Genomic DNA, 11,313 nt, shown 5'->3' with positions numbered 1-11,313 from the left:
GATCTTCAGGAAAGCAGATCGGACGGTTATTGAGTGGTGGAGATGTGTGGGTGATAACGTGCATGGTGGTTTGATTCGAGTGGTAATGGTTTTTATCGCGCGAGCATCGGGCGGTAAGCAGTAAGTGTCAAAACTCACCTGATGCCATTCACGAGATGACACATAGCGGCGGGGAAAAAGAAAAACCACCCTCATTGCACAGGTACCTTGCGCGCTTGTTGTCCGCATAATATGGGAACTGACCGTTAGATCTGGTGGGGATGATCTAACGGCGGAGGGGTGTCAGGTAAATTGCATTGATCGGGGGGAAAGCAAGCCGTTGGATCGGTGGGAAGAGATCAACGGTGGAGGAAGGTGAAATGTACGAGATGTCTTCGAGGAATGTGTTATGAGCACGTAAGACATATGGGTAAGGTTTTATGGGTATATTTGGCTTTCGCGCTTGGGGCTAAGGATAACAAGGGATTTATTGGGGTATGAAGATGAATTCAGGAAATGGGACGAGTAGAGTGTGAGAGGGGTAAGAGGAGGGGAATAATGGTCCATGTGGAACCTCTTTAATAATAAAGAAGTAGACCGAACCTTTCCTTTAACCTTGAAAAAGTTAGCGCTGCACCTCAGGACTAACACTAGCTCCTTATGGGGATGAAAGCCTCCCTGTGAGGTTTCAAGAACCATAGACCACTGCCTTTTACACAAGAAACAAGATCAGAAATACTACCTAGTATTCCATTGGGCATGGAGTCTATCTAAGCCTACACTAAAACTTTGAAAAATAACATATTTACAATACTAGGGCTTGAAAAGCCTTAAACAAAATAAACTTTCAAAAACCGCCCATTGACTGGGCCATCAAAAACAGTTTCTCCCTCCAAACTTTGCAGCATGAAAGTATTGTTTCCCTGGACCTGAGAGATGACAAATGGTCTTGTCCATAGAACACAAATTTACCATAATTGCCTTTCTTTTCCTTTAGTGCATCCCATTTGATAACCCTGTCACTAACCTGAAAATTGTCCCTCTTTGCCTTTCTGTCGAAAGCTTCCTTGATTCTCTTTTGATGTATTGCAGACCTCTCAATCAGTTGATCTCTAATCTGATGAACTTTAGCCAAGTCACTCATCCTCCTTGCCATGTCACTTTCCTCTTTATGCTCTTCTTGCAAGAATTTGGCTACAGGGAGGACCAATTGGATTGGGAAAACAACCTCAGTGCCATATACCAGCTTGAATGGAGAATTACCGATGGATTTCTTGGTGGTAACTCTGTCAGCCCATAATGCAAAATTTAGCTTGGAATCCCAGTTCCTTTTGTTGTCTTGCAGGAGCTTTTTTATTATCCTTACTAGGCTTTTATTGGATGATTCTTCTAGGCCATTACCTTGAGGATAATATGAGGTGGAATGCACTAATTTGATGCCCATTGATTCACACATGTTCACCAACTCTTTTGCCCTGAAAGCTGTTGCATTGTCTGTAACCAATTTGGTTGGGCAACAAAACCTGGTGAAAATGTTTTCTGTCAAGAATTTCATGACAACCTGGTGATCAGCTTTCGTAATGGGGATGGCCTCAATCCATTTGGTGAAATAATCAGTGGCTACTAAAATCCATCTATGTTGGCCACTGGAATGTGGATTGATCTCCCCTATGAAATCCAAACCCCACTGCTGGAAAGGGCCACTGGTATGTATTGGCTTCAGGGGAAAAAATTTCAGTTGTTGCCTTCCTGCAAATCTCTGGCACTTATCACAAGATTTCACAAATGAAAACACATCATAGAATAGAGTGGGCCAATAATACCCAGCTCTCAAGATCTTGTGGGATGTGGTTTTCCAACAATGATGTCCTCCACAGATACTAGAATGGAACTGGTGCATGACTTCCACAGACTGCTCTTTGTCTAGACATCTTAAGAGGATTCCAATTGGGTCCTTCCAATAAAGTAGGTTCTTATTAATGCAAAACTTGGCTGCTCTGAGCTTAAGGGTCCTGACTTGGCTTGAACTAAGGCCTGGGGGAACTTCTAGCTTCAACAGGAAGTGAGCTTTTCCATAATACCATTCACAAGAAGCCAGGTTTTCATCCAAAGTCTAACTCTGCCCTCATTCCACTGTTTCTTCCCCTATTTGTTCAACCTATGAATTTGTACCCATGCAATTTATGTCTAGTAGACTGCAATTTTCCTCAGCCATAAGCTTAGCCAGGCCCCGGCCTTTGACAAGCTTGGTGGGCTTCAATTCTATGTTGAACTCAATGAGCTTTGCAATCCATTTAGCCCTTCTTCCATCAACATCTGGTTGTGCTAGGACATCCTTTATTAAGGCAGAAGGTACATAGGCAATCACCTTGGAGTGCAGAATGTAGATTCAGAATGCCTTCAAAGAATTAATAAGAGCATAAGCCTGTTTTTCAATAATGTCATATCTTAGTTCAGCATCTCTTAAATTTTTGCTGAAAAAGGCCACTGGGTGCTCTGTACCTTCATCATTTTTGTGCAACAAGATTGTTGCAAGGGTGTCACATGAAGCAAAAGAGAAAATATGGAACTCCTTGTTATAGTCTGGGATGATTAGATTGGGAGCTTCCATAATAGCTCTTTTGATGGCTTCAAAAGATTTTCTTGATGCATTTGTCCATTGGATCTCTAATCCCTTCTTCAGCATGGAGGTGATATGTTTCACTAGTTCTACAAAATTTGGAATAAACCTCCTTACAAAGTTTATCTTACCCAAAAAGGATTGAATGTCCTTCTTTGACCTTGGAACAAATAATGTCTATATTTCTTTGCCTCTTTCTGGGTCAATCTTAACACCTGCAGCAGAAACAATGTGCCCTAAAAGCTTGCCTTCTTCTAGAGCAAACTATGACTTCTTAGGATTTACTAAAATCCCAAACTTTATGCACTTCAAAAACACCCTCTTCAGATGCTGCAAGTGATCTTGATGACTGCTGGAGTAAACTATTATATCATCAAGGTAAATCAAGTCAAACTTGTCCTTTTCTCCCACAAAAGCTATATCCATAGCCCTCTGAAAGGTGGCCCTAGCATTCATCAGTCCAAAGGGCATCTTCGAGTACATAAAAGTGCCCCAAGGAGTGGTGAAGGCAGTATTTTCTTGGTCTTTTGGATGTACAGCCACTTGATTGTACCTTGAAAATCCATCCAAGAAAGACATGATTCTAGCCCCTGAAACCTTTTGCAGCAAATGTTCCATTTTGGGCAGGGGATAGTTGTCTTTCTTAGAGCATCTGTTCAGGTTTCTGAAGTCGACACACAACATGATTTCTCCACTTTTCTTCCTCACTAATACTAAGTTGGCTACCCACTTCGAATACCTCAGTGGAACTATGATCTTGGTGGTCAACAATTTCTTGATTTCCTTTTCGATCAAAGGGAGTAGCAGAGGGCTTATGGGTCTCAGCTTCTGCTTAAAAGGGATGGTGTCTTTCTCCAGTGGAATCTTATGCTGAATGATGTTCTTGTCATAAGTCTTAAGGTCACTATACTCCCAGGCAAAAACATCAACAAATTTCTTCATTAGGATGCAATAGTCAGAACTGTGGGTAGCAGACAAATGGGTGGACAGATTTATATACTTTGGATGGTCTGAGCTCCCTATGTTATGCCTATGGACTGCAAACTTATTTTCCTTTTGGGCAGTACTATAGGGTACATCATTATGGTCAAACAGCTTCTCTAGAGGCACCAACCCTTTAGATATATGGTTACTAGGTACAATGTTGTCTTGGCCAAATCTGTTTCTTAGATGAGACTAGTGACATTCCCCAATGGCTTCATTCTCTTGATCAATTTGCATGTCAGAGAATTCATCAATGACTTGTAGAAACCTATTGACTTCATCATCATCCTCAAAAACTTTCCAATACTTGACATTGTCAGGCAAGGATGGTCTATATTTCACTTGGATTTCATAAGTCAATCTAGGAGGCATGGGAGGGATGAACATGCTAGCAGACACAGCAAGGGAATCAGCAAGTTGATTCTTAACTCTGGGAATATATGAGATACAAAAGCTACTAAAAGAATCTTTGAGCCTCCATACCTCATCTCTGTATGCTTTCAGCCTTGGGTGCTTTGCTTGGAAGGTTTTGTTCACTTGTTGAATGATGAGATTGGCATCTCCAAACACCTTTATATCTTTGATTCCCATTTCTTTAGCAGCATTTAAGCCCAATATCAAAGCCTCATACTCTACTATATTGTTGGTGACCTGAAAAGTCAGCTTGAAAGACAGATGTATGCATTCCTGTGTTGGGGATATTGGAACTATACCTCCTCCTGCAGTTTCCCTAGAGCAAGCTCCATCAAAGAACATGTCCCAAATTCATGGACCTTCCTTCACTATGACCTGGCATATTGGTTTCTTGAGCTGCACTGAGGCCAATTGGGATTCTTCAATTTGGAGAATACATGCTCCAAAATCAATGTCCACAGCATAAATGGGATGATTAGTGGGATTCTTTTCATCACTGATGATATATTCCAGTTGGGCATCTCTGTATAACCTTTTGCTTTCTCCCCCAAAAACTGGGATAGTGGCATAAGACAGATCCTTCTGCAATGTCCCACCTAATCTCTTAATCCATCCTCTGGAAAGTAACATGCCAAACTTAGGAGGGACATCTGCTAGCACAATATCCATCATCATGCTCTTCATGGGCAGCTAGGACAAGGTGATGGCTAGATCTTTGATTAACCCTAAACATTTCACCATTCTTAAGTCAAAAAAGAACAAGTCATGATAGGGTCTAGCGATGTCAAGGCCTAACTCAACCATGATAGCCTTTGGCATTAGATTATGGCAAGCACCTATGTCCAGCAGATAGTTGTGAAGGGTTTTGTCATGAATAGTCAAGGAGACATAAAATGATGGGGAGCTATCATCAGAGGGTTCAATCATTGGGCTAAGCATAACTGCAGGTTTGTCATCTTGTAAATTGACACAATCATTTGATGCTTGTGGGGCTTTGAGCTTAAGGGCATCAATGATGGGTTTGTTAAAGGCCTCACTCTTTACCAGTTCTACCAGAGGTACAAATATTTTCAACTTCTGGACTTCTGACTCAAAACTGAAAGGGGAAGGGGACTTGTCAGAACCTCTTACCTCTTGAGCTGGTGCTTTGACGCTGATGGGATCAACTGCTAGTCGCTTCTGCTTGCTAATCTGCTGCTCTATGGGGACAACAGCTCTTTGGATAGGGCTTTTTTTGACATTACTCATCTTTGACCTCAAGTTATATCTCTGCTGATCTTTAGTTTGCAGAACAGCTTCTCTGCCCCACTCTTGGATGGTCTGGTCCTTGAGCAATGCCTCCTCATAGGCACCTAATGTCAAAAAGGAAGCACTGACTTTGTCTTCCATGCAGTGGATCTCATCCTCTTCATCAAACTGCTCCTCCTCCATGACTACATTCTAGAAAGGAGTCTTCACCTTTTGTTCTTCACTGGCTTCTTTGCCCCTTTGCATGATCTGCAATTGCTCATTTGCTCTCCTATATGGATTTGGATTTCTAGGAGCAAATGTATTCGAAACCCTTCATTTCCCTGAATGATGCTCAACCTTCAACTTGGAGATTTCAGAGGTCAATGACTCTATCATCTTGGTCATTTTGTCTATCTTGGGGTCTAAGGATGAAGAAGATTCACCCCTCTGACTCCTTCTGTCAACATGTCCCTTGATTTTCTCTACAGCCATGATGTTAGACTCTACCTCCAAAGCTGCATCCTGCATCTCAACCAGAGAAGCACATCTTCTTTCTCTCAATAGCAGGCAGAAGTCAGAATCAAAGGCATTGGCATAGGTGAGCTTGGCAAAGGTGGGAGTAGGTTTCACTTCGGCTGGTTTCTTGTTGTACATGCGGTTGAACCTTTTATTGAAATCAGACAATGACTCCCTATTCTCCCTTTTTAGGTTACCAAACTCGGTGTGATGATAGAGCAAATCTTTCTTATCCCTCCAATGCTTTAGGAAAACATCATCTAAGGCCTCAATATCTGTTATAGATCTAGGGGTCAATTCTCTGAACCATTTTCTTGCCTCTCCATCTAGGTTTTGGACAAATACTCTCATCCATACATCATCTTCACTAATATCTAGGTTATCAACATAGCTATAGAATGACTCAAGATGTTCTTCAGCTGTAACCCCTTCAGTTCCAGTGAACTTAGGCATGTATTTCTAATATTCTCCAGCAGGCATTGCATTCAAAGGAGTGGGCAATACTAGAGGTCCATACCTAGCAGCTATAATTCTTTCCATTTTGGTGAGTGCTTGTGGGCCTGCCATGGTTGTGGTGGATGGAAGAGTGTTGGCAGTCTGAATGATAGAGAGCTGAGGAGTGACTGACAGGACTAAAGGAATATGATGGATTGGAGGGGAGGTTTCCTTTGGGCTGAAATCCAAAGGAGGACCTAAAGAATAAGGAGCTTTATGAATCTCTGAAAAAAATTTCTTCACTGCTAGTGCTAGAGCCTATATTCTCAACATGTATTTGTTCTATTACAAGCCTTTCTTTCAGAGATATGGAGGATTGTTTAGGTTTACCTGATCCTGATGCTCCTTTCTGTGATATCTTTCTTCCTTTGATGACCTTTTCAAGGTCAAGCATTGGGTCAACTGGTGACTTCTAAGGATTTCTCCGAGTATGCCTCACAAACTGAGCCAGAACTATGATGTGGAGTCCCCAAAAGGTTCGGCCTCCAGTAGAATCGCCAGATAGATGATTACAACCGAAAATGTGTCCAGACTTTGTCTATCATCAAAGCTGGATCTGTGTCATTCTCCCAGGGAAGCTGAGGTTCAATCTCCTATCCCTAGCAATGGTGCCAATTAAGTAAGGTCTCTAGGAAACTCTCCTAGGTTGTAGCTCGGAGATGCCTAGTAACATATATTTTTCAATAAGGTTCTAGGAACTTATTGGGATGGGTGATGGTTTGGTTCAAGCGAGATAACCACTTCTACTCCGTTTTCACTCTAAACATGCATGAACACCCTCAAACTACAAGGCTTTAGACCACCAATGCTCAACAATTTGCAGATTAATTGAATTAATGAAGAATACTAACCACACCAGCAGATGCATACATAATGTATGATGGCTAGCTGCAACTAGTAAAGAAACTTACAAATCTAATCTATCAATGCAGAGATAAGATGACAGTTATCTTGCATTAGATACAAAAGAAACCTAAGTGACCTACTCACAGATACATTCATTTTACTAATACAGAGATAAGATGGCAGTTATCTAGCATTAGGCATAGAAGATACCATGAATAAAACATTCCAAGTACAAGTTTAGAATAGAGGAGAAATGGGCATTGAGAAATTAACAGCAAAATAAGCTTGCATCACTGAAAATGAAGATGAGATGCTACAAGTTACAAAATATCTACAGTCTCCAGAAGTTGAACCAAAACACAATTGCCAACCTTGATTACATCTCTCTTCTGGCTATTTATAATCTGTCATTACAATGGCCCTTAGCCATTTAGGGATGGAGGATCTTAATTGACCAGCAACTGGCATTAACTGTCTAATCGCGTTTTAGGATGCAATTTCATTTCATCACGAAAGCATTTAATCCATTCTGATACTGCATTGTCCTGCTAAGTAGTTGGCTTAACTGTGGCCATGGAGCTCCATGCCTGTTTAATTTGGTTACTGAGTCGTGCAGTGTCCTTTTCTCCCTTGGCCATGCTTTCTGTTAATTTAGTTTCATGGTAAGACTGTCACCAGACTGATAGAGTCAGCCATCTTCCCCTTCGTGCAATAGACAGGGAGTGGAGTATGGAGTGCATGGGCAGATGAACGGTTGAAGTGATCGTGAATGGTGGCTGTCGGATCAAGAAAGATGTGTGGTGGGGATCACTTTTTGGAGGCTAGCGGTCATGGCGGGAGCAGAACATGTCCGGGCCATTAGATCTTCAGGCAAGCAGATCGGACGGTTATCGGGCAGCGGAGATGTGTGGGCGATAACATGTGGGGTGGTTTGATTCGAGTGGTAATGGTTTTTATCGCGCGGGCATCGGGCGGTAAGCGGTAAGTCTCAGAACTCGCCCGATGCCATTCACGAGATGACACGTAGCGGCAGGGAAAAACAAAAACCGCCCTCATCGCGCGGGTACTTTGCGCGCTTGTTGTCTGCACGATATGGGCATTGACCATTAGATCTAGTGGGGATGATCTAACGGCAGAGGAGTGTTGGGAAAATTGCATTGATCGGGAGGAAAGCGGGTCGTTGGATCGACGAGAAGAGATCAACGGTGGAGGAAGGTGGAATGTACAGGATGTCTTCGGGGAATGTGTTATGAGCGCGTAAGACATATGGGTAAGGTTTTATGGGTATATTTGGATTTCGCGCTTGGGCCTAAAGATAAAAAGGGTTTTATCAGGGAATGAAGGTGAATTCAGGAAAAGGGACGGGTAGAGTGTGAGAGGGGTAAGAGAAGGAGGGGAATAATGGCCCATGTGTGACCTCTTTAATAACAAAGAAGCAGACCAAACCTTTCCTTTAACTTTCAAAAAGTCAGCACTGCACCTCAGGACTAACACTGGCTCCTTCTCGGGATGAATGCCTCCCTGTGAAGTTTCAAGAACCGTAGACCACTGCCTTTTACATAAGAAACAAGATCAGAAATACTACCTAGTATTCCATTGGGCATGGAGTCTATCTAAGCCTACACCAAAACTTTGAAAAATAACATATTTACAATATTAGGGCCTGAAAAGCCTTAAACAAAATAATCTTTCAAAAACCGCCCATTGACTGGGCCATCAAAAACAGTTTCTCCCTCCAAACTTTGCAGCATGAAAGTATTGTTTCCCTAGACCTGATAGATGACAAATGGTCCTGTCCATAGAGCATCAAATTTACCATGATTGCCTTTCTTTTCCTTCAGTGCATCCCATTTGAGAACCTAGTCACCAACCTGAAAATTGTCCCTCTTTGCCTTTCTGTCGAAAGCTTCCTTGATTCTCTTTTGATGTATTCCAGACCTCTCAATAAGTTGATCTCTGATCTGATGAACTTCAGCGAAGTCACTCATCCTCCTTTCCATGTCACTTTCCTCGTTCTGCTCTTCTTGCAAGAATTTGGCTACAGGGAGGACCAATTGGATTGGGAAAATAGCCTCAATGCCATATACCAGCTTGAATGGAGAATTCCCTATGGATTTCTTGGTGGTAACTCTGTCAACCCATAATGCAAAGTTTAGCTTGGAATCCCAGTTCCTTTTGTTGTCTTCCAGTATATTTTTTATTATCCTTACTAGGCTTTTATTGGATGATTCTTCTAGGCCATTACCTTGAGGATAATATGAGCTGGAATGCACTAATTTGATGCCCATTTATTCACACATGTCCACCAACTCTTTTGCCCTGAAAGTTGCTGCATTGTCTGTAACCAATTTGGTTGGGCAACCAAACCTGTTGAAAATGTTTTCTATCAAGAATTTCATGACAACCTGGTGATCAACTTTCTTAGTGGGGATGGCATCAATCCATTTGGTGAAATAATTAGTGGCTACTAAAATACATCTATGCTAGCCACTGTAATGTCGATTGATCTCCCCTATGAAATCCAAACCCCACTGCTGGAAAGGGCCACTGGTATGTATTGCCTTCAGGGGCAAAGATTTCAATTGTTTCCTTCCTGCAAATCTCTAGCACTTGTCACAAGATTTCACAAATGAAAACACATCAAAGAATAGAGTGGGCCAATAATACCCAGCTCTCAGGATCTTATAGGTTGTGGTTTTCCAATAATGATGTCCTCCACAGATACTAGAATGGAATTGGTGCATGACTTCCACAGACTGCTCTTTGTCTAGACATCTTAAGAGGATTCCAGTTGGGTCCTTCCAATAAAGCAGGTTCCTATTAGTTCAAAACTTGGTTGCTCTGAGCTTAAGGGTCCTGGCTTGGCTTGAAATAAGGCCTGGGGGAACTTCTAGCTTCAACAAGAAGTGAACTATTCCAGAATACCATTCACAAGAAGCCAAGTTTTCATCCAAAGACTGACTCTGCCCTCGTTCCACTATTTCTTCCCCTATTTGTTCAACCTCTGAATTTGTACCCATGCAATTTATGTCCAGCAACTGCAATTTTCCTCAACCATAAGCTTAGCCAGGCCCTCGCCTATAACAAGCTTGGTGGGCTTCAATTCTATGTTGAACTTAATGAGCTTTGCAATCCATTTAGCCCTTCTTCCATCAACATCTGGCTGTGCTAGAACATCCTTTACTGAGGTAGAAGGTACATAGGCAATCACCTTGGAGTGCAGAATGTAGATTCGAAATGCCTTCAAAGACTTAATAAGAGCATAAGCCTGTTTTTCAATAATGTCACATCTTAATTCAGCATCTCCTAAAGTTTTGCTGAAAAAAGCCACTGGGTGCTCTGTACCTTCATCATTTTTCTGCAACAAGATTGTTGCAAGGGTGTCACAGGAAGCAAAAGAGAAAATATGGAACTCCTTGTTATAGTTTGGGCTGATTAGAGTGGGAACTTCCATAATAGCTCTTTTGATGGCTTCAAAAGATTTTCTTACTGCATCTGTCCATTTGATCTCTGATCCCTTCTTCAGCATGGAGGTGATATGTTTCACTAGTTCTACAAAATTTGGAATAAACCTCCTTAAGAAGTTTATCTTACCCAAAAAGGATTGAATTTCCTTCTTTGACCTTGGAACAGATAATGTTTGTATTGCTTTGACTCTTTCTGGGTCAATCTTAACACCTGCAACTGAAACAATGTGCCCTAAAAGCTTTCCTTATTTTAGAGCAAACTGTGACTTCTTAGGATTTACTGAAATCCCAAACTTTCTGCACTTCAAAAACACCCTCTTCAGATGTTGCAAGTGATCTTGATGACTGCTGGAGTAAACTGTTATATCATCAAGGTAAATCAGGACAAACTTGTCCTTTTCTAACACAAAAGCTATATCCATATCCCTCTGAAAGGTGGCCCTAGCATTCATCAGTCCAAAGGGCATCTTCGAGTACATAAAAGTGCCCCAACGAGTGGTGAAGGCAGTCTATTCTTGGTCTTCTGGATGTACATCCACTTGATTGTACCCTGAAAATCCATCCAAGAAAGACATGACTCTAGCCCCTGAAACCTTTTGCAGCAGATGTTCCATTTTGGGCAGGGGATAGTTGTCTTTCTTAGAGAATCTGTTCAAGTTTCTGAAGTCGACAAACAGCCTGATTTCTCCACTTTTCTTCCTCACTACTACCACGTTTTCTACCCACTTCAAATACCTCAGTGGAACTATGAGCTTGGCGGCC

This window comes from Pinus tabuliformis, chromosome 9, assembly GCF_031772625.1.
Source record: "Pinus tabuliformis cultivar Carrire ecotype Pingquan chromosome 9, CPIR1, whole genome shotgun sequence".
NCBI classification, from domain to species: Eukaryota; Viridiplantae; Streptophyta; class Pinopsida; order Pinales; family Pinaceae; genus Pinus; species Pinus tabuliformis.
The sequence above is the reverse complement of the archived record's forward strand: the minus strand, read 5'-3'. Positions refer to the sequence as shown.